This window comes from Phalacrocorax aristotelis, chromosome 1, assembly GCF_949628215.1.
Source record: "Phalacrocorax aristotelis chromosome 1, bGulAri2.1, whole genome shotgun sequence".
Lineage (NCBI taxonomy): Eukaryota > Metazoa > Chordata > Aves > Suliformes > Phalacrocoracidae > Phalacrocorax > Phalacrocorax aristotelis.
In genome coordinates this window covers 41204171-41229594 of record NC_134276.1, presented here as the reverse complement: position 1 = coordinate 41229594, position 25424 = coordinate 41204171, and positions in this window count along the sequence as shown.

Sequence of the window (25424 nt, the reverse complement as noted above, 5' to 3'; positions counted from 1 at the left end):
TTTTGCATTATATTTGAAGATTCTGAATTGACCTTTGCTTTGGCTTGAATTTAATTTTACATGGTTGAAGGCTAAAGGTGACTTTAGTGGAATTCAAAACATGTCGAAGTGTGCTGACAAAGGATGCTTGGCAAGTTGTTTTTCATATTTTTGAGGATGATCTGAATAAGAAACAAAAACACTGAAATAAGTATAAAGTTATTTTCTGAATCCTTCCACTAACTTGATAGTGGGAGCACTGAGAATGTTAATGTGTTACAACTACATTTTAGGAATCCTTAAAGCCTTCAGCTCTTTGAGGGAAAGGTGTAGGTTTAACTTGGATATGTTGTCATTCTTCCGGAATTTCAAAGAAAATAAAAGTCAGTGTTAACACTAACATATTGCACAGGGCTAAGTTAGAAATGTTTTCTCAGTTTCTGCTCTGAGACTAAGATGTCTCTATATTTGCCTCAATTTTATTTAACATAGTTATTTATAATATAAAATATAAATTTAGCAATTTACCTGTAGGTTCTACTCAGAAATAAACTAAAACTACCATTATAAATCTATTCCTTTATGCCATCAAAATATAAATATGGTTTATACCAAAACTATAAACTAAATAACAAGTCTAGGGGTATGTGATATTTTTCTTAAGGCTCTGAATTCCAGAGTCATTCTAATAAAGCACATTTCTAGGACAAACATACTAAGACTTAGTATAATAACAATAAAATGCTCTCTGACCAAGAAAAGACACACATCTGTTGATGACTTCTACTTTTTTTTTTTTTTAATTGAGGTCTCTTTTTTATAATTTTCCCTACACAATCACTTCTTTCACTTAAGTGGACTACTACACTTCTATCTCCTGAATACCAGCTGTGCTTCACTGGTAGTTATTGTTGTAAGTCCAAAGCAGAACAACTCAAAAACCGTTCAGCTGACAAAACTCTACTGTGCTGAAGCAGTAGGCCACCATCTGCATTTCTCTCCTGAACTCATTTTTAACTAATATATTGTATAACTGAACAATTCTACCCTATACTTGGGGAGCTTATTCTCTTTTCCTTCATCATTTCCAAACAGCTCATTTTTTCCTTGCTATTATCTCTACAAGACTGCAAATTCTACAGAGCTGCAGGTGACTTTTAACAGAAGTGAGGAATGGATACAATGGATAATTTAAAGCAAGATAGACCTCAGCAGAAAGGAAAAGTTGCCTGCAGAGTGTATGTATCCAAATTCTAATGATGCTTTCTCTATTGGAGTTTATGTCCTGCTCTGTTTTGAAAGATGTAGTTATTCTCCTGTACTTAATTTAATTTACCATTTCTGAACTCACTGACAGATTTCCAGATCACCAAAATTATCATCTTAACATCTGCCTTTTCTTCCTTTATATCATTGCAGATAGGATTAAAGTTTTTATCTGGTACAGATCTTTGTTTTTTTCTCTGCCTCTAACAGCTTGGTAAGCAGCTTCACACCATCCTGTTTCACATTTGCATTTGATGCCAAGTCCCTTTCTACTGATTATCTCAGCTGGAATGCCAGAGGGCCGAGGGGGAAGGGAAGGGTTTAGCAGTTATGTCCTGCAAAGGAAATCATCTGTTATTCAAAAGCAGTATGTGGTGTTCAGTTCTCAGAATTGCATACAGAACTGTGCTTTTTCTCTTACCCTCTGACCTTGAAAATACCAAAGGAAATGGAAAGCTGAGAAGTTAGTATATATGAAAGGCTACTGCTCAGGTATAGAGATTTAAATGTAACTGAGGGTGGGCTTATTTTGTATCCAGGCTTTTTATTTTTAACTATAAACTCTCTTCAACCAGTCATGATCCTTGAGCTGGTTAAAGTCTGAAAATTACAAAAATGTAAATACTCATATTCCACAAAATGTCATGAATAATGTTTCTGTGGTGGGCTTTTACCACTACAAACTTTTGTCTAACACAAAATATCACCCCCTGAAGAGAGACCTATTAAAAAACCTTACAGCTAATATAAACTGACAAGCTAAGGAAGGGCTTATATCTTTCATTATTTTTCAGATATGGCGAGAGATCAGCTTTTCTTTTGGCTATGCTAAATAAATTTACAGATAAAGACAGTTTAACCTCCAATGTTGGTGTGGGGGTGGAGGACAGCAACAGTAGATACTCCAAGAAACAGGCTAGTGATAATTTTGACACCAATCAGTCAGGTGCCTGGTGGCTGCTTTGTTCTTTTCCACAATACAGAGTTAGCCGTACACGTTTTATCCAGGAATATCATGTACACCACTAACTGTCCATCCACTGTCTTCTAGATATTTCTGGATATGCCCTAGAAATCTGTGAAGTAAAGCAGCAGTTACGTGCTGACACCTTTTTGCTGCTGGTACAGTGTACGTGGAACAGGTTTTGGGGGTACCATTTGGTCAGGTTTGATTTTGAAATCAGCTCCAAGACAGTAAACTTAAAGTAACGAACTAAACTCTCCAGCATTATTAAAGATTAAAACAATGCTCTGAACCCTGAAGGAAAATATGTGTCACAGTGCCCCTTGAAACCCTTCTCCCATGGGACCCCAGACTGGTAGATTTTTTCTGGTGTACTAACACTTCTTCCTTGCCAATGTGGATAGGTTTCTGTATAAGCAAGAAGGGAAAAAAAGAAGCATCTGCAAGGGAGCTGGGATTAATGTTCACTTAGGTCATAATGTGCATAAATCATGGCTAGGGAAGAACTTAACTGTGGGAGTCGCAAAGTGTTTCTGGATGATGGTACTTACTTGCGCTGCTGTGGAGGTGTAAATGTTAATTTCTGAACTGACTGGCTTAAAAAAAAAGTGTAGTAGAAGAACTGAGATAACATTTTGAAGATTTATGCTCTAGAGAAGATGTATGGTTGAAATTAATATATATTTAAATATTTAAAGGTTTAAATGCAGGATAACCACATTGGATAAAGAAACATGTTTCACTGGGGCCTCTGTGGATTTGTGCTTGCAGCCCATTCTTTCAGATATTGAACTGCTTTTTTTATATGAGGCTAACAGGACTACAGAAAGTGTGGGTAATCAACCAGCTATGTAGGTATGTAGAGGCATTGAAGCATCATCCATAAGCTGTACTTTGTGTCATTATCTTTTCTATCTACTTTATTGGAGGGAAAAAAATAATCTGCACTGCACTGTAAATTCAGAACTCGGGATTAATTACAATTTGAGGGAAGGTTTTCCTCACTAAAATGTGAAGCTGGTATTTTCAAGTGGATGGAGGTGTTTTGACTTCCAGACAGCAGTTTATCTGCCTGCTCATAGATGTCTAGTTCGATTTACTATATCTCAGGAGTCCGAGTCATTTGCCATGTACAGAAACAATAGATTTGTATCTACAGTGTGGCAGTTGGAGAGCAGTCAGGATACTTGTGGGTGTCTAAAATGACTCTGGATACCAATGTTCAGCAACTTGCATCCCACTCTCAAGTCCAGAGAGAGCCAAAGGACTGTTGGATTAAACATCATAGACTAAAACTTGTTTGGGAAGTTTATAATGAGTAATAAATTTTCTTAATAGTAATATTCAGAAAGATATGAAATAGACCACATCACGTAAAAAGGCTGGGAATTTTTTCTTTTTCAGGGCTATGCAGGCTGTACAAATATATATCTTTAGACCACACATTAACACACATTCTCCAACAATAAGAAGCAAAAATAATGTCACAGAGGTGGAAAGAAATGAGCTCCTAGGCTGCATCTATATTTCAGTCTACAAGTTCAGCATCAATAGTTTATATTAAAAGTATGTTGTTTTTTAATGCAATTACATTTTACTGTTCTGGTGGTTAGTTACACAAGTTTCTGTGTGACTTCCGTGGGACTTGCCCACTTAACGGGATTAACTTGCTCATTTAATTAATGATCCTACATTTTGCATTGCATAGCCATCTGGGACAGAGGACTTAAAGGTTTTTTGAAAAGCATGAGGGTCAAGACTGTGGAAAGCCAGGTTAAACCTCTTGAAGGAAAATACCTGCCTCAACAATATAAGGAAACCAACACCTGTGAGAGAGTTTAAAGTGTAAAATGTATGACATATATGATTTTAAAGTGCCAAAGAATGGTATCTGAATGTGCACTCTACTCCTGTGACTATCAGATCAAGGAATTGGTCTCTACATCCTTTCTACTCTGATTAATGATCAAATTATTCTTATTTGGAGTCATTCAGTCATTCTTTTGTTTATTTTTTTTAAAGACCATTATGCAAATATGTTTTCTACAAAACAACAATCTTCTCAAGTATTTTAAAGTAGTGTTGGATTTGCATCACTGGACAAATTGGAATATTCAAGACTTGTTACAAGCTAGAAATAAAATAAATCTTTATTCTTATCAGGAAGCTGTACTGTTCTATCTTAGTGCTCCAGACTCTGTAGTTAATCATGATGAGAAAAAACTGAATACAAGACATAATGTTCTATATTACAGAAAATATGTAACTTATTCAAGTGATCAAAACCGAGATCATTAATTCCCACTATAGAATGCCAAAAAAAGTATATCCTTTGAAGAAAAGGGTGGAATTTCAGAAAACTTTCATAGATCATGATAACATAACAGTGTAGCCAAAAATAACAGCAAGAGGAAACTCTTTGAATTCTGTTTACTCTATCACCAGTCTTAAGCATAACTCACACAAAAACTGTTCATTCTGACAATGTTTGGGCATCTACTTATGCCAACATTATTACTGAAATTAAATGGATAAGCATGACTTGTATCAGAATGCAGTGTTTAAAACTGGGAAAATACCATTAAAAGTATTTGCCTAAATTAATTTGAAAGTAATGTAAATCCTATGTAAAGGTTTTATTCTTGCTATTCATCTCTAAGAACATTTGAATGAACTAATCTGTAACTATAACATACACTACAAAAGGAAATTGAGCCACGGTTATCTGTGCAAATGTGTTCTCTCATAGATATTCATAATGAAAAAGCACATCAGCAATTCTGAAAACTCTGGGCAGGTTTAAGACTCAGCAAACAGGCAACAAATATAACACTACCTGACAACATTGAGCATTTGTGCATTATACTGAAAAAAAAATCAGTTCTACAATTAATAATTACTAAACTTAACAAACGTATGACGAAGTACATAATAATAGCAGGTTCAAGTGTATAAAGGTGTTCTGAGGTCTTAATTTCCTTCTTTAATCAGCTTTAGATAGACAAATCCTAATTCCAGTGGCACAACAACAAAACATCTAATATAACAAAATAGGCTAGGCTTTTGCTCAAAGTACACATATTTTCTCCCACCTCCAGCAGAACAGTGGACATCAAGTTGTATTTCTGACTAGCCTATTTATACTTACTCCCTTTCAAGTATTTTTTGTTCTGTTGAATCCACATCTCATGCTATTCAAATTAATTTTTTGTTTTACTAATTATCCAAAGACTTTTTATGTCTCACTAAAAAATCTCTACAGTTATTCCTTATATACAAGGAGATCAATATGTATAAATACACTGCTATATAATGAAACAAGACATTCTATACTGTCTATATTGTTGCACAAAGACTCATGGAAAGAGTTCTTGTTAAAAAAGAATTAAAAAAAAGGGATACCTTGCATAGGGTAATGCTCTCATTGGGAATCAAGCATCTTGAACAGGACAACCAGTAGCCATCTGAATGGTTACCAGAGTCTCTATTGCATCATTCAGGTGACAGACCCCAAACTTTTGCCTAATCCTTATAATCCAGCTGGCTCATGGTCCTTCATGGCCTCTCCAGGGTATGCATGATCATTTTCTATTATCTTACGCTGTGTACAAAACACCTGCTACCTTATCTATGTACAAAAAGCAGTCCTACATGACCATTCCTGCATCTGAAAAAACCAATTTCTGCTGGTTATTTAAAATTAGCTGCATACAATTTAAAAACTACATCAGAAACTGACTTGGGGAGTTCTTGGCATGACCACATTCTCCACCCAGGATGTTAGTTAACATATAAAAGAATAGAAATGGCATCACCACTTGGCCTAAGCACAGTAGGACTCCTGGGGGACTCTCTAGGGCTGTCTGAAATTCCTGCTTGGAGAGCTCACGTAACATTAGCCAAGTGCTTTGTTGTAAAGATGGTAGGAATAGTGATAAGAGTCCTCTTGTTTGAAGTTGGTCCATTTTCTCAAATCTATCCCTTGCCTCATCTATGTAGAGACTAGCTGCATAGCTGCTTGGGACCACCTAAGGAATTAGGTTAAATAGATTGGTTTGCACTCAGACACACAGGTACACAGTTGTTATAATGTTAGGACCAACATTAATTTCATATTTATATGTTTATAACTTCAATTTCATAGACCTTGACATAATGTATTCCATGTAATTTTAGACGTAGGAAGAAACATTCTGGGGATACCTGGTAAAATGAATAGAAATCTTGCACTGTTATCAGTAGCAAAGTAGAAGCCAGAACTTAATACAATTAAAATCACTGTGAAGTGAATAAAAAGGATTCTTCTGGGACTGAATCCATGTCATTCATATATTCCAGATTGTAATTCTGACAGGGTTTGAGAGATGTGTCTTACCTCTTGACTTCTCTAGTACTACTGTACTTTGAAGCTCTCTGGAAAACAGTCATTCATTATTTAGGACAGATGAATATCTTAAATACTATTTAAAGTATCTGCATAATGTGATGACTCTAACAAATGCTATTATTCTTTTAGAGTCAGGAGAAAAAATCATGCATGTATGTAAAGTTATTACAAATTTAAACTTCTCAAAAGATCTTTATTTTTCAGTGAGGGTCTTTTGTGTGGGCTTATTAGAGACTTGAACACAGGTTTAACTGAGATGTTGGAATACCATTTACATACCAGTAGAATTAAAATTATATGGACTGCTTTGCCATTAACATATTAATAGGTAGGTGATAAGGTGGGAAACAGAGAAGAGGTATTATTTAGGTGTTAGTTTTATAAGAAACAAATTGTCAAATCATGTAAAAATGTGTTGCTTTTTATATATGTATGAAATATTCTGTATGTTGGCAAGTTTTGTAATACATATCCTATTATCTGCAAGCTAGGTATTACAGATCCTTTTACATCTTAAAGATGTTTTGTTGTAGAAATAGTTAAGGAAATCATTGAATGTCTTTATAGGACAAAATGCAACTGTTTGTAGTGCTATAAAAAAAAAACATAAGTGAAAAGGAAATTTTTGCTAATCATCAGTTCCCTGCACCAGCAAGCACCACTTTGCATACTTAATATTGAAACAGTAATATTCTTTCCTTCTTGCCTGTACTGAAAGACCTTCCCAGAACCTTACATCTCTAAAGGTCCTAATTTCAGATCTGAATTTATGCATTTTATATCAGTTTCTCCTTGTGCCACCACAGTTCTTAAGAACAAATAGATTTCCCCCTATGTGTTTCACCCCATGAATGTTTATAAAAAATAATCATACTATTCTCAGACTTTGTTCTATTCAATTAAGTCAAAGGCTTATTATCTTCTCTAATGAAATATTAATTTTCTAAACCTCTTCATTTCCAGTTTCAGTTTATTTTCATTTTATACAAATCATCAGAGAGTGTAACTTATTCTCACTTAGTCTCACTAGAAAATTCTGAAATGGCTTGAGTACTCTCTATTGTTACTGGAAGTATCTCTGTAATTTGTTGTAGGGTTTTCTTTTTTAATGGTTGCATCATGTCTAGGGTTCCCCGTCTTACTATGATCCCTGAATATAACTGCCTTTCTTTACTTTCCACTTGTCTCCAGCTGACTTCTTTATGGCTTACAACAGAGGTTCCTGGGACCTTGGATTTGTACTACTTTCTTCTCATTTCTATCATCCAAATGTTTAAGGTCATAAAGTTCTTCCTATATGAAATCCCAGATGTTGCCTCATGAATTTTAATAGCAAATATTAAAGTGCATTTTACCCAATCACATGAAATTTAAGTGAGATGAAGAAACACACCATATATTAAAATCTAAGAATTTTGTATTGGTCTAATTAAAACCTTAGCAGTCTAAGCAAAGAATTATTAGTCCAGTTACAAGGCTGCAATTAGAAACTCCAGATTATCCAGTTATTACATCTGATTTCCAACAATGCTATACAGAGACTTTCTAGCATTTACACCTTTCTTTGGTGTTTTTCTGACCTCTACACTGCCCCTGTGTGCCTAATTCTTTAGAGAGAAAATGGGAGAGGTTGCAGTGTCTTCAGCATCCCAAGTCCTGTTCTGAGAGTAGTGTGTTGTTGACATTGATGGTTTCTTCCTCCTCACACAAGGTCTGCTTGAGGTTATTTCTATGTTTGTTAACATGGTCTGCTTACTCGCTCTTTCTACATGGTTTTGAAATTCCCTGTAATATCCAAACTTACTGTATTTTGTATATGCTGAAGACTTGTTCTGTATTTTCTTTCTTATTGCTAAAACCAGTTTCACCCAGCTCCAAAGGCTGTGTCCCTTCATTGTCCAGTAATTGACCATCTGTGATTTGTGCTGGTACATTTGGTGCCTTTGTTCTTTTCTTGTGCTTATACTTTTGGGGCACCAACATGTTTCATGTCTCCTTTGCGTCACGCCATCCTTTACAACCTGTCATAGTCTTAGAAGGCATTTGATAATTTTTGTTGAACAGAATGTGTTTTCTTTTCATGAAGCAATCTGCCTGCTAGATAGTGTTAAAGAGTGAGGCAGCAGCTCAGAAAAGAAAAAGACTGAATGCGAAAAATTGTTTCATTCACAAAGTCTCCTCTTGTTCTTAGTTATGAAGGGAAAAAGGGAAAAACATATTTTTCTATCAAGGCTAGCATACTCATTAAAAAAGTATGTTTATATTGTGGGTCTAATCTCAGCTGGTTAGTTTTCAATATTTTTTATTATTCATATACATCCCTTTTGACCTGTTGCCTCAAATCATATGTTGTCAGTGATTGACAATTCTCCTTTTTGCACTGTCTGAGTCTCATATATAGTCATAGAATAATCAATGGATTAACGTTATGCTGAAGGAAAGCTCCTTCCTTAGGTACTTTCTTACTGGTCTTGGGGATGAAAAATGTATAATTTTGCTACTTAGTAACATCTTCTATGTAGCTATGCAAGTAGGTGATATTTTTTACTTGTACTTTCTTCTTTTTGATTCCTATATATCACTTGGATCATGGGTTTTCATGGTCTTTGTATTCTTTGCACTGTCTATCTAAGGACCATTCTGTATCTTGACTTCATTGCTTGCTCACCACTCCTCTTGAGTCATGCATAAGAAACAAAGTCAGTAAATGGCCATAAAGTAATCTTTCTCAGAAGTACCAGATTACATTAAAGCAGATTAGATTAAAATAGACATTTCATACAATTCTTGTCACTGAAAGGTTCTTTATCAGAATTAGCAGAGTTTGTTATTCACATGGAATACTCCTAGGGCAATCTTAAAAATATATGGCAGCACATTATTCAATAATTGTCCAGAATTACCTGGATTCATTATAAGAATGTCATTTAAATTTTATTTAATAGACTGGAGACAGTACAAGGCAAAAATGCAACCACCACTTAAAGCCTTTCTAAGACACAAAAACCAGCCAGGCACCCAACTCCTATTGAAAGTAAATGGGAAGTGGTAGCATAAAATTGTTTATACCTTTGAAAATCTCCTTCATAAAATAGTTTGCCTCCAGTGATCAATCTTCACAAGTTTTATTGTAAAGGAACTATTTTTATCTTAATGAAATATGGATATAATACCTTGCTTTGGTGATTCCTTGCATGTTGACAGTCTTGACTAATGTTCCTCAATCCTTCTCATCCATTATTAAAAGATCTAATACAAAATCTTGGAAGATATTACAGAATCAGATAGAGGGAACGTAATCCTCTGTTGTCTGTGTAGTTTTTTGTTCCTGAGCAAAGTAACTGTACACACTAGCAGATGAAGATAGTATATTCTTTCTTTCACTTTAGACTCATTTTCTGTAGATGCAAATAACCACAGTACATTAGACACTGAAGAATTAGGAACATTAGGTTACAAGATTATATTTAATGTATGAAAAAGGATTTAAAAGGTTTGATGTGTTGTTTCACAAATCAGTTTTTATTTTGCCAGTGTCTTCAAACAAAGTAACATGCTGAATAAATTTCTGATATCTCGAGACTCACAATGGAAATTGCATATGAAAGATCCTTTTCCCGTCGTATTGTGTACAATAAAAATATTGTAGTGGGAAAAGGTCTCTGAATGTTGAGTCCTTGATTACTGATAAAAACTTGCTGATTCCCGACACAGAAAGTAAGCTGCTCAAGGGCAGTCCATACATAAAAACCTTGTTATTTTGTATATATTTTATTAGTAGCAAACTCACTGTGGGGAGGGAAACACACTCATGCAAGCTAGTAATGCCTAGGACAATTTCAACTGCCTACCGTGAGTCAAATATTGAACCTGTTCCTTATTTTTCTGAAAAAAAAAAAAAAGATGGTACTCTTATCGCCTTTTCATCCAATAGGTTCATGATGATAGCTATCATGAAGGACATGACAGTCACAGGCTCACTTTGTTTTTGAATTCAAGAACCTAAGACTACATTGCTATTGAGATTAATGAATTATTAGTCTTAAGGTTATTCAGGAGAGAGGTATCCTCTCAATTCCTTCTGCCAAAGCTGCTTCACTATGCATAAAGTAATTAAATATTAACTTGGATTGAAGCATATGTAAGCATGATTTTATAACTTGGTTGTTAGACTACTCTTCTAAAATGGAAGAGATGTATAACCTCTTTTAATTCTAAGGAGTTTTTTATTATCAGATTTAAATATTTGGGGTGGGTGGAGAGAATAAATAAATAAATAAATGCATTTCCTTGAATTTTAAGGCACCTACAGTACTCACCTGTTCCAGGACTAGCCTTCACTCCTGATTATCAAAGACTTTGGTTCTGTGGGTCCTCTGTCATATCTGCCAACTTGATTTGGCATCTTGTATTTCCCCAGAGAATCTAAAATGGCACTAACCTCCAAAGCTAAAGCAAGTGAACCAAACCCCTGATCAATACAGGTGATACCACTTCCTGAGTTGTCTCACCATAAAATATGCCTGGTCTGCTGAACAGTTTTCATTAACTATATTGCCTCTGGTCTTTATTTGATTGCTCTACCATAACTATCAAGCCCTAATTAAAATGACCTAGTCTATCTGAGAGATCTCCTTGTCACTGGCAGATATGATGCAGGCTCTGTGGAAACCTTTGCTCCTTGTATGCAGTTTGTGAGGCAAGGTTTTGGTAGTGAAAGGGCTACAGGGGTGGCTTCTGTGAGAAGCTGCCCTCCATGTCTGACAGAACCAGTTCCAGCTGGCTCCAGGAGGGACCTGCTGCTGGCCAAAGCTGAGCCAATCAGTGACTTTGGTAGTGCCTCTCTGATAACATACTTAAGAAGGGGTGAAAAACATGGCACAACAGCAGCTGGGAGAAAGGAGTGAGAAAATATGAAAGTGCCTTGCAGACAACAAGGTCAGTGAAGAAGGAGAGGGAAGATGTGCTCCATGCACCAGAGCAGAGATTTTTCCTGCAGCCTGTGGTGAAGACCATGGTGATACAGGTTGTTCCCCTGCAGCCTACAGATGTCCATGGTGGAGCAGATATCCACCCTGCAGCCTGTGGAGGACCCCATGCCAGAGCAGGTGGGTGTGCCCAATTGAGGCTGTGACCCCCATGGAGAGCCTGGGCTGGAGCAGGCTCCTGGCAGGACCTGTGGCCCAGTCGAGGACCTGTGCTGGAGAAGTCCGTTCCTGAAGGACTGCACCCTGTGGTAAGGACTCACGCTGGAGCAGTCTGTGAACAACTGTATCCTCTGGGAGGGACCTTACACTGGAGCAGGTGGACATGCCCTGAAGGAAGCTGCAGCCTGTGGAGAGCCCATGCTGGACCAGACTCCTGGCAGAAACTGCGGCCCATGGAGAGGAGCCCACGCAGGAGCAGGTTTTCTGGCAGAACCTGTGGCCCCTGAGGGACCCACGCTGGAGCAGTTAATGAAGGACCGTATCATGTGGGTGACACAACACACTGGAGCAGGGGAAGAGCATGAGGAGTATGGAGCAGCAGAGACAATGGGTGATGAACTGACCGTAACCCCCATTCCCCAACTCCCTGCACCACTCGGGGAAAGAGGTAGAAGAGTCCAGAGTGAAGTTGAGCCCAGGAAGAGGGAAGGAGTGAGGGGAAGCTGTTTTGATAGATTTGTTCTTATTTTCTCATTATCTTACTCTGTTATTAATTAACAATAAATTAATCTTCCCCAAGATTAATTTTGCCTGTGGTGGTAATTGCTGAATGATCTCCCTGTCCTTATCTTGACCCATGAGCTTTTTGTTGTATTTTCTCCCCTGTTCTGTTGAGGAGAGGGAGCAATAGAGTGACTTGGTGGGCACCTGGTGGACACCCCAGGTTAACCCATTGCACTCCTCTACATTGGAAGGTAGATTACAAGATTCATAACCCAGGATATCTCAAATGACACTAAATTCCTATTCAAGACAGTTGAACTAAGCCCTATACCACAGAGCATATTAAAAACTGTTCAGTTCTTGAAGTCGGGGGAGATAGTTAACTAGCTGAAACTAGATATTCCCCTGTGCATGGGCATGTTATAGTAGCCAGACACTGAGAACACCACTGAACCCCCTTGAGAATCCCCTAAATGGAGGGGACTTAATTTAAGGCTGTGGAGCCACATAGTCAAGTAATGCAATATTGCCATCGTTAGTAACAGGCTATGGATTTTGTACTGCTTTTGCAAGGCCTTAGGAATGAGGCTCGTCAGACTTTCTTTGTCTGAACTTTTTTTTTAATACCTAGAACTTCATTTTTTACATGTTTTTTCTGTAACAGAGTGTCTAGCTATGGCTAATCTGTTGGGTTTTTTTCTTATGTTTGTATGGCAGAACCATAGTTTTGTATTTAAGAGGAGAAATAAGCAACTATTTTGTGCAGAATGGGACACTTATAACTCTAATGTGATGATGTAGTACAAATACAGGTCTGTTATGAAAGCAGAAGCCTTGAAAAACAGGAACACAGTATGCTGTAAGAGGAGTAGAAACTAGAGATGATAATGCCAGAGGCACAGGCTAGCGTCGGAGACACCATACCTTCAAACAGATCACAAATAGTCAGTAAAATAATATACCTAGAATTGGACAAAACACATTTCAGGGATAATCAAGAGAATAAAGAACTGTTGACTATTATTAATTCTTTCTGTATATTAATATTACTTTCTTCCTGTCTGTTTTTTCCTTTGTTCTGTAACAACTGAATCTGAAGTAATAATAACAACTATTTGGATGAACTATCAAGATTTCGCATATACAAAAAAAAACCACGTTCCTGGATATTTTTCCTGTTTTCAGTGTAAGCTGCTGATAGGTAAAACAAAACCAGTGGTGAATTACAGACTACACACTGGCAGCTAAAAGCCAAGAAAATGCCCTAGGATATCAGAAATATCCCTAAGTGTTCATATTTGTGAGCAAATGAGTCAAGGCCCTTTTGACTGCAGTATAGTCTTACTGCAAGTATAATCTTACCTCTAGACAGATAGGTAAGGCATGCACTGTTTTCAGATACTCACAATGATTCATGCTATATTATCAATGTCAAGAAAAAGAGCTATAGCAATAGCTAGTTTTAAATAGTGTTAGTGCTAATTTATTTATACTGTTTTATTTTACACAAAGTAGTTCAAACTATTAAAGCCCCTAGTAACTTAATTTCAATTTGCATGATTTGGAGAAAGCATGTCAATTATGGAAATCAATGAACAATTTGTGATAAATTGATCCCTATGGTATCCCTGTAAATTGACTAACACTAAATATATGTTCCAACTGATTAGATCTTAAGATGCAGGCACTTGGCAGTGGTGGAAAACTGCATACAGCAGGGAGGGTGTTTGTAGAAGTAACATTCATAAATTCATACATACACATGCATATGTATATATATGTATAAAAGTTTTGTTTCTGCTTTCTCACTTCCTTCTACCTTCCCCTAGCCATAATCTCCTCTGCAAGTCAGTACCCGAGTCAAACAGCAGACATATTAATGGATTCAATGGGAGTGCTGAACCTACCGGTTTTTAAAATGTTACAGGTTTGACTGCAGGCTGAGCGTTCATTATGACTGTGGGAGAATACTTCAAAGTGGACGCAACATACTGCCCTGATATAACTGACTGAAAAAAACCCCATACCTGTTCTGCAGAAGCAAACGTTGTGTGCTCTTTTCACAGGTGGAAGTTATTGTATGAGTCATAAGGCCTTAAAAAATCAGGCTCACTTTTTTCAGGACTACCTAATTCCCAGGATCTGCAAATACAAGGCTGAATGCTTTAAGAAAGTCCTAGAGTTTTATAGCTTCAAATATGAAAACTATCTGATAAGAAATAATAAAAAAATGAAAGCTCACTCAAATATTATTCCTCAAAGAAGTGACATGCATTGATTTTTCTTTTAAAATTACTAAGTTTTTCTTTTAAAAAAAAACCAAAACACCAAAAATCTCCCACCCTAAAAGAGATTGAACTTCAAAGGAATTGAAAACCAATGAGGATGTAATGTAAATAACCTGTATGTAAATAATCCACTCAAATATTTCTATTAATATCTCCCAGTCTACATGTAAAATAGTAGATTTTGGTTTTAGCAATGTTTTTCTTTGAAGAAGATTGCTAAAAAACACCTCTCCCATCTTAATATTTTCACATGTCATAAAGAGTCTTTCTAAGTACTTCTATTAATCTTGGCAGGGGGAGGATCTAGCAAGACTGTGTACAGTATCCATTTTCTATTCAGCCTGAAGAGACATGCTTACTTGTACTACTTTGTGCACTATTTATGGGAACATAAAACCCAACACAATAATAATAATGATTATTTTTTAACAGATAGGATAAAACTGTTCAATACAACTAATCTGATGCTATTCTAGATGCAAAAGTACCACAATCTAATGTGAAATGTATTTTAATATTTGTGTTTCATTTGAAAATATCTTCATCATAAAGCTAACACTGGAAATTTTTCTGGAGTATTTTCATGCAGGAAATTCTTTGTCTCTTTCAAAATGGAAATGAAACACAACTGAAGAATATAAATTCATTTTGAGAGGTACAAAATGCAATGAGAAGGAAAACCGAGATGTTTATAAAATTGCCATAGTGCATAAATGTGTGAAGTATTTCTTGTTTTGTGTTTAGAGCATTAGATTGTCCTTCAAAATCATACTTTGTGCTTTTTTCTTTCTCTTTCTGCTTTTTTAGCTATATGGGTTTGGACTACTTTTTCATGATTATTACAGTTTTTATTAGTATTGATAAATGTTAGAACATAATTTGCCTTTGAAAACGAAAACATTAATTTTGCAGTGCTTCATGATATTATATTTTGAAGGCACAGTAATATTGGAAATTTCAACATATGTGCTTCACTAAGGGGTTGATTTTCCTCATCATTAACCTTTTTTATGGCCATAACTCCACTATTTCAAAAGGCTTCAAGTAATGGAAAATTAGGGTGTAACAGTAGTGCTCAGTTAGCCCTCACATGGAGGAAGTTTATCTTTAAAAAACATAAATCATATTGTTGTTCTATTTAAACTTTGAGAGGTTTTACATAGAGGTTATCATGGCTTAACACAAAAGCATCCTGTCTTTTAATGTGAAATCAGTTTAATTATGATTAATAAAGTCAACACTCTTAGGGTCTGAAGTCTAATATGAAACATATCTACTTACACACTCTTACTGAAGAGCCCCACTTGCTCTTGGCCTTGTGAATATTTGCCACTTAACCATCTTATGACTCATTACACTCATGCATCCTTAACTGATACCTGCTCAGACTGCCAACTTATTTATGAGCCTACACAAAGTTTAAAGCAGATTATGTGCATTTATTCTTAATTCTACACAAAACCTAATTCTAGAAAGAAGGTTTCAGAAAAGAAATTTTTCATTCTCCAAGTGGGACATACACAGATTTTAATTCTGTCCCAGGAAGATTCTGAGGTGAAAGTATGACATTTTTATGCCTAGAAAAGCTATGTAAGGTTATTTTTAGTTCCTTTTATGGCTCCCTCTGAGTCTTGTATGGCTTGACTGAAGATAACTAAGGGAGCCTGGATTTTCAAGTGGAAGGATACAAAATTAGTCCCAATACTGTTTTTTAATTCTCTAACATAATTATTATGATTCAACATTTGAATTGTAGTAATGCTTGGAGTCCCCAGTCAGGGATTAGGCTAGGCATGCTGAACACATTTGAAGAAAAGACAGTCTTTCTTTCCCCAGTGTGTAGAAAACATTTTTCTCTCATTTAAGATGACCAACGTAAATAATTTTTAATTTTTCAGTGTGTTAATAATGCTATCACTCAGATTCATATAGATCATTTTATGATATCTAACTGAGAAACACAGCTTGCAGCTAAAGATGGGAAGCCGCATTTGGTTACTTTTAATTTTCCCTGTGGTGTGTCGTCTTTGCTGTGGTGCATTTTATCACATTATGGACAAAACAGTAGATCATCAGTCTTAAGAATTCAATTTACTTTTCCAAATCTGATGTCATGTACTAATTGTGCAGCCAGCTTTAAATGTTATTCTTAAAATAGGGACAAATTTGCCTTCAGGTGTGGGAGAGGAGTAGGTGTGAAGTCAGGGGATACATTTTTCTTTTGACATGTAAATGTAAACAAAGGCTTGATTTACTGTGTATAGTATAAAGCAGAAAAGAAATATTTCAAAATGCTTTCTTAATCTCTAGTATAGGCATTTATCTATCCAGAATGAGATCAAGCCGGCATACACACAAGAGAAGGGTGAAAATATACAGGTAGACATTGTGGGACTGTAATTATATAGTGGTGTGGTGGGTTGACCCTGGCCAGCTGCCAGACACCAACCCAGCTGCTCTGTCACTCCTCTCCTCAACAGGACAGGGGGAGAAAATAAGATTAAAAATCTTGTGTGTTGAGATAAAGACAGGGAGATCACTTACCAGTTGTCATCATAGGCAAAACAAATTTGACATGGAGAAATTTACTTTAATCTATTGCCAGTTAAAATAGATTTAGGGGTAAGAAACAAAAAATAAAACATTTTCCTGTCAACTCCCCCTTTTTTTCCCAGGCTCAACTTCTCTTCCCTCCCAGTGTATAAGGCTCAACTTCATTTTCCCTGCAGTGCAGGGAGATGAGGAGTGGGGGCTTGCAATCAGTTCATAACAGATCCTCTCTGCCACCCCTTTCTCCACACACCTTTCCCAAGCTCTAGTGTGGCTCCTCTCCATGCACTGATGTCCTTCAGGACAAGCCTACTCCAGCATGGACTCTTTTCAGGCTGTCTTTAGGGAATGTCCACCTGCTCCAGTGTGGTCCTCCATGGGCTGCAGGGAAACAACCTGCTTCACCATTGCCTTTTCCATGGGCTGCAAGGGAATCTGCTCTGGCACGTGGAACACTTCATCCCCCTCCTCCACTGACCTTGGGTTGTTTATCACTTTTCTTTTTTTTTTTCCTCGCTTGTTTGTGCAGCATTTTACCATTTCTTAAATACGTTTTCCCAGAGGTGCCACCAGCGTTGCTGATGAGCTCAGCTGTGCCGTGCAGCTGGTCCACTGGAGATGTCTGGAACAGGATGTGTTCAGTACAGGACAGCCCCTGCCTTTCCTCACAGTGCCCAAAATCTTGTCACTTATACTCAGTGCAGGTGCATGCAACACACTGTCAATTCTTCCTGTTACTTATCAATAATAAATACCAATATTCCAATGCCTTCCTGAAGCATTATTCTGTCAGTCCTAACAGATTTTTCCCTCACACTGTCATGCTGTCTGCTCAGTCATCTGGCTACTTGGTTTTTGCGTCTGCTTTCTCCATCCTTCCCTTTCTCATGGAGAGAATTTCAGTGTCCCTCTCTTTCAGAAGGGATAGGAAAGGAATGGAGATTCTCAACAAAGATGAAGAAGCTATGCACAATATTAAGGAATGGAGTATGGTAGGGAGCTTTCCTGAGCACTGAATTTTGATTGTCTGTTGTACTGGGTGTAGTAGCAAGCTGTTGATGTCTATGGCAAAATATATTTAAGAAGAGGCAAAATGCTGCACAGCAGTGTGAAAATATGCTTTTAAAAATTTCTTTTTAAAAGTAATGTTGCATTAGTATTGAATAAAGAAACACTGAATCTAACTGAAGGAGAAATCCTCATATGAATTTTAAGATACAAATGGAGTTCTGATAACTTAAAGTTTCTAATGATCGGTCCAATGGATTGTACTTCAGCAGCTTTGTAGTCAGTATCTAATCCAAAGCTGAAGTCAGTACAAAGATTCCAACTGCTACAAATGGCTTTGGACCAGATCATTCTAATTAGAAGTGTATTCAGAGCTTCCTATTAGATATTGTTGGTGAAACAGAGTGCCATAAACAAAATCTGTCTCATTTACAATGTAGTGATTTAATATTACGGCAATATGATTTCTGCTATGAGCAACTGCCAGTGATATCAGTCATTTTCATTATGTTTTTACCTTTACTTCCTTTTCAGTTGTTTCATTTAAAGCCTATTAATTCCCTTTTTATATGATGGGTTAATTGATTTTTTTTCTTTTAAAGGTTTTATATCTCTGTCTACTCTTCTCTCCCCTGTCCTTTCACTCTGGCTCAACTTGCAACACTAAAGATTTTACTTCTTCATTCAGCTATTGGTCTTTTCCCCCTGCTTTTTTCCCAGTACCCACCAGCATTTCTCACCTTCTTCTCAACTCTTTGTACTTATCATTTGATCCTTTTACTACAAATATCTTCACTGTCTTTCTAGTTTTCTACTTTTTTCTACTTTCTCACCTCTGTTTGCAGTTGTATCACACCTCTTTTCATTTGACCCATCTTATAGTTCTGTCTTCTCATTTTCTTTCTTTTTTGAATCATTCATTTGGTGTGCCAAGAGCTGATGACATGAAAGGATTAAAGCTGAAGTGCATTGGATTTCAGGAGGCTTTTTGCAGCCATCTGCTTTTCTGATAATTAATATGAAACTCTTTCCATCAACTTTCTCAGTTGTACTTCACCTCTGAATTTAGTCTTTGTGTGGACTGGGTGAAAAGTAATTTGGGTTTCTATCTTCCTTTTACATAACAAAAAGAGAGGGAGGGAAGGATAATGTTAAGTCTGTCTGAGATCTTTGTACTCAGTTTCAGTGGAAGGATGCAGGTTATTAACCCTACAGAACCTAGGGATCCATAATGAAAGCAAAGTAAAACTCTCTCTCCCACTATAAAACCCCTTCTTCTTATAGTGCCTTTCAAGGAGAATATATTCAATAAAGTACCATATGAATTCCTCTGTTCTTCTGTTCTTTTGTTCACCTTTAGCAGGTGCTAACTAATTCTTTTTCTGTGGATGTAGATAAAGAGGAGTAATTAACATTGCTTAGGGAGCAGTTCTGGGGATGAACATTTTTTTCTGTAGGCATGCATGCCTTTAAGATCATCAAATGGAGAGAAATCCATAGGAGAGAGCCGGAAGAAAGCCAAGGGTAAACCTTATATGGAGCTAGTTCACTAATACATAGGTTGCAATATACTCCCTATGCTAATTTACAACATTTGATTATCTGTAATGTGCATCAAGCCCCTCATACCAACTATAATCAAGCATATACTGTCCGAACTGAGGATAGGAATGGAGTTTTACCACTTGAAGTGGTTAATGAGCTGCTTTATGGATTATGCTTCAGCAGCTATATAAAGTTGTAGGAGATAATAGCAAAGGTGTAGAAGAACTAGATCTCCAAAATATAAATACTTCATTTCAATCAATATTTAAAACAGACTTTTTATTAACATTTTCTTATTATTAAAGCTCTTTGTTTCCTTGTTATTGATTTCATTTCTTGCTGAAAATGTTTGATTTCCAGATAAATTTGTAATTGTTAATAACTGAACACCAGAACTAGGTGCTATGAGATATCAAGACAGACTGAAGGGAAATAGGATGTCAGACATTGTCTAGGGAGACATGTCAGGAGCTGGATAGCCATACAGTCCTGAGAAAAAGAGGGTGTTTTCTCTGTGACATTAATGATTCTGTAGTTGTTTGTTTCCAATGAATGCAAAAGCTATAAAATACATAACAAAGCTTTATGGCTTTCTGGGAATAACCTTTATGGGAATGCATATAAATTGCATGTAAGAAAGATTTAAAAAAAAAATATCCCAGGTATATATACTTAGAAAAATAAAATCATTTAAACTAATTACATAGGATCTAACTAACCCCACAAAACTAACCTAAAACCCTCAAAGGGCTATGAGCTACATTCTTTTCTGCCTTTTATTCTGAATGCTTCCATGTCACAGTGCTAAGTAGGAGAAAAAACTAATAAATCAGAAAAGCAGTATTCTGAATGAACTTTACATCCTCTTTGCCCAAATCAAAATGAATTAAGCTCTGCATAGTGATAGAAAAGACTTTATTACTTGACTCCATATATTTTCCTGTAGAAGAAACAGTGAAATCGTAAGTTACATTACCACTTACAGAAACTACAAGTGACCAAATTAGCTGGTGGTTAAGCAAATGTGGTAGATACCCCATGTTACCTCTTCATAAACATCATAGTAATAGCAACACTATTATAATGTGGTATTAAAAAGCAGCAGGGGTTAGTTCCCATAGAATTTCCCTGTGTTCTGGCCCACTTGACTCTTAATTTTCTTGCACTTTATTGTAGGGTTATTTGTCCTTGAAAGCATTCTCTTTGAATATAAAGGAAGCCTAAGTCCTTACCTAGTCAACATTAGACTTGAACATTGTCCAGTAGGAGTGTTGCTTGCAACATACTTGAGAACAAATTTCCTTACTAGCAAAACTATTTTGCCTCTGGTATATTCCTGGGAACATTGTGGGAGAAAAATAATTTATAGACAACACAGGAAACCCAAAACTTAGAAGTCCTTAACGACTCCTCTGCTACACCTGAATGACTGGATTCAGGAATACCTTAATTTGGAATTGTCCTAACAAATATTCCCATCACCCTGCCTTATCACCCTACATTAGTTCCTACATGCTGTCATTCACAGCATCTCTCTTAAAAGTCTATGACACAGACAAGATACTCTGCTTCTTACCTATTCAGTTTTAATATTGCCTAATGAGAAGTGACAACAGAATACAGAGTTGCAAAGTGACTCAGGTCTGTCTAACAGTCACCTGTATCATAATCCAGTTTATCATGATCACTCTTTCTGACTATACCTCATTCATTACTTGCTCAGGTCACTTATACCTCCCAATATCTGGGGCCAGAATAGCTAAGAGTAGAATTTATGAATAGGTTGCGATGCTGCCAGAACAGTTAGTTGATGCACAAAGGTACGCATCTGGGCAGAAGCTTAATAGTAGTGGCTTTTACAAACCTGGGAAACATTCCTTTGGTTGCAAATTCCATGCCATTTGTGGGATTCATTTTTAGGCCCTCAACTGCAGTGCTAGTATATCACATGGGAAAGATGAAACATTGTCAGGTCCATGTGACACATTCAGAAGTACGTTGCTTCTGTGCACTGTCTGTGCACTGACCAACATCTTCTCTGAATACATGTTAGAAAACATAGTTCAGAGCATTCAGAATATTTCCATAGAGCTTCCAGAACCCTGTTCAACCCTCCTGCAGTTTCTGACCCATTTCTCGTTGCCATCACCTCCATCACTGCCCCAGGTCTGTCTGTACACTAGCAATAAACACGTGTTTGGAGTAGATATATTTTGGAAAGATGGATTTATTGTTACTTTTCCTTCCATACAACACTTTTTCTCTAAGCCAGAACTGTTCTTTTCAGGCATACACAATTTGCAATTAGAAAATCAGCATTTGCCTGGAGGTTGCAAGTGGGAAAAAAAAAAGAAGCTGACTGACTGTTACCTACTCTTCTACCTACTTCCCCTTCTTAACAAGCAATTAAACACTCTCTGGGGAGGAAACAGAAGAGGCTGATTGCCCCGAGATCCAGACCCTTGCTTGTAATAGAGGTGTTGTGCCTGAGGATGGCTCATAAAATGGTGTATTCTGGGCAAATTCCCTCCAGGTATTTTCTCCACTAGGGTAGTCCTCCATAGTAATCTGACAGATCAGAATAAATGGGAACAATAAAGGAAACTGTTTTGGGAATAAATAATATTTTTTTTTCAGGTAGAGAACTTCTGATTTCAATAACCCTTTTAAGAGTTATTTCTGGAAAAAATTCTTAAAATCTTTTCTTTTTTTCATATTTATAAATAAATGCTTTCATCCTGTTATATTTATTTGGAAAAGAAAAAACCAGGCTGGTCAAATAAATGAATATTTTATACAAAAAAGTACTAGTATCTTATTTGATTCAGAAACTTTAAGCATGAGAAATTGTTTCTGTTGAAGATTAATTCAAAAGCTTAAAAAATGTACCTGCAAAATAGTGTTCTTAAATGTACTAATTTATCCCCAATTTAGTACCTAGCGACCTTTAATGTCTTGACAAGTCTCCCTGGACAAGTAAAATTACTGTTGTTTTTAGTGTTTTATTTCAAATATTATCATATGTGACTTTCTGTATTGCTCCAGAAATGCATAGTGTCATCTTTATTGGTAACTGTATAACCACAACACTTTAATTTTGCTCTGTGAGGTTCCTTAGCGTCACATGTTTCCTAAGTATTTTGAAGAGAAAAATAAACAGATTAAATCCTGGTCTTACATGATTTTGGATAAAAACCCTAAATACTATTCTTGCCACAGCTAGTTTCTCAATAACACCAGACAGCACCTTTCTAAAAGTTAGTCTGGAGAAAAAGCTATACAAAAAACCTTGCTACAGGCTAAAGGGAACATGCAACTTAGATGGAGCCATGAATTTTTGTTAGCCTGCTTAGCGTTTCAGCAGTCTAATATTGAAAATTGTCTAATTAATACAGGAAAATCCTTATTCATAAATTGTTATACAAAATAATTGTTCATAGTAATTACCCTTTTTTCTCTGCTATGCTTACCCTTTCAGTGTCACTCTGGATCCTAAAGTTGGCCCTCCAATCTGCCTCAATTAAGATGGGAGTGGGGGTAATGACAAGTTTACAGCACCTTGAGGTCTTCCCTGAGAAGAATATGATGTTCACAAGGTTGGGGAGTGGTTTGTTTCTTCCTCCTCAGTGGTGTCATCAGCTGGGATTTATTTTCATATTTTTTCTTATCACACTCTTGTTCCTTCTCAGGAACTCTTAGGTGAAGTTTAGAAGCTGTTCAACAGCCTCTCCCATCATCAGTTGACACAAGAGTCTCTTGGTTCTTGCACAGTGACCATATTTTGTGTGAGACTTTTACCATATGTGGTTTTCCCAGGGCTTCAGCTGCAACAAGTCACACAATACTGATCACCAGGGAATTTTTACGATAAGGTAAAATTACCTCAGATCAAGCCAAATCCAGGCAGGTCCTGACACTCTGTAATAGCGCATCAGTATAAAGCCTACATCCCTGTACTAGTAAAGGCATGTATCGTATTTACTGGACTGTACTGATAGACCTGAGAAATTCGCTGCAACTCTTCATAAGGTACAATTTACCCAAACAGTATGTAGCACCCATTATATATAAGCAGGATATTACTCATTGCCTTCGTTTGTGAGTGTGTTACACTTTTATGAAGGAATTAGAGAATGCTCACTGCTTTTTGAAGTAGAAGTATTGATCTGATAGAGATTCACTGACCGCTTTGAAAATGCACACAAACGTGCAGAACAGATTTGTTTTGTCAATAGAAATCAGTCTTTGCACCTTTCTAATACTCAGTTATTAGCAGTCATGCAGCATGTACTTCCAGGTGTCACACTGCAAAAAGAAAATGTTCTCCTGGAAAACTTATGTTAAACTTCTTTTACTGTCTGTAGTGGGTTTTATTTCCTTTCTTTTCCTCTTCTAATCTGAGAATCTAACTAAATAAATAAATGTTTTGACATTAAAAATATGGGTTCCTGGAACAATACCTTAGGAATGACTTTTGAACTTAGTCAAAGGAATTTAGTTTTTTAGTTCAAACTGGTATTTTCCCAGGACCAGGAGGTAGGTGTGGATGTAAGCCATTTCTTCTCTGTTGTGAGCTCAGGCCAGAAATAGGGCCAATCATCTCCCCAGTATCCATGTTAAATTATACCATGGTTTCCAAGAATTTTTTCCCAGCTTCTGGGAACAGCTAGGATGCTCCAAGTCTTTTTCACAATGATTGTTCTTTTATGGGGAAGGCTAAGAATGGATGGTGACAGCAGGATGACTGAGAGCATGTCCTGAGCATGTGTGCTCATTTTTTAAAGAAGCTTTTTAGGCATTTCCAATGCATGAGAAGTTGATCAAAGCTGTAGACATCAGATTCTTTGTCTTAAATTCAAAGGAAAATGGAAATGGCTGAAGGGTTGTCATGGAGAAAACAAGTAATAAAATGAGTAGGTTGTACAGAAAGATGTCTTTCCCCTCAGATAATCTGTTACAGTGGTCCAAGTTAAATTACCCATCCCATTCATTCCCAGGCAATAGTGTGATAATTGTAGACTGCCTGGCTTTGTTTATGGATTGATGTCAGCCATTACCCAGAGTTTTGAGAGAGTGACGTAATGCCTAGGGGCTGTTTATGTTGTGAATGATAGTATTTAGCTAGAGAAGTCTTTGCTGATCAGACCCTCAGATACCCTGCCACCTTCAGTAACAAATGGTCTTGCCTGTCATGCTTTCCCAGTACATGTCCTGGGTGCCCTGGCTTGTTTGCAAGGACTAGTGTTAGCTAAGAAGTAATAGCCTCTTAAGTTATTTGCTACACTCCACAACACGTTGTTTAGCATCCCACATTATTAAAGTAGGTTATTGTACATTACCCTAGCTTAAATAAATGTGCCACATTACAAAGAAAAATCTGCACTTAGATTAAAACAGTAAAGGTATATTTGCTATAGAATTGCAAAATACAGTCCTAAAGTGTTGTGGGGAAAAAGGCATCCACACAGTGGGGTTATTTCAGGGATGAATGCAAGTCTTTCCTTCCATGATCATCATCATGTGAATGTAATGAAAGCACTGTTGAGGGACCTCATTAAGAGTGATATTTTTCCTTTCAGCATTACTGTGAGGAACTTAAAAACTGTATTATAAAATGGAGGATCAACCCTTTCATACACTTTGTGGGTTAAGGCAATCCAATAAGTGGGAACAGCTGTGACTTTAATCACGTAAGAAATAAACCCTTCTGTTATGCCCTGCTGAATGCAGTGACAGAATACAATGACTAAACACCAAAAGGCAGGAGGCAATCAGTGGGGTATTTA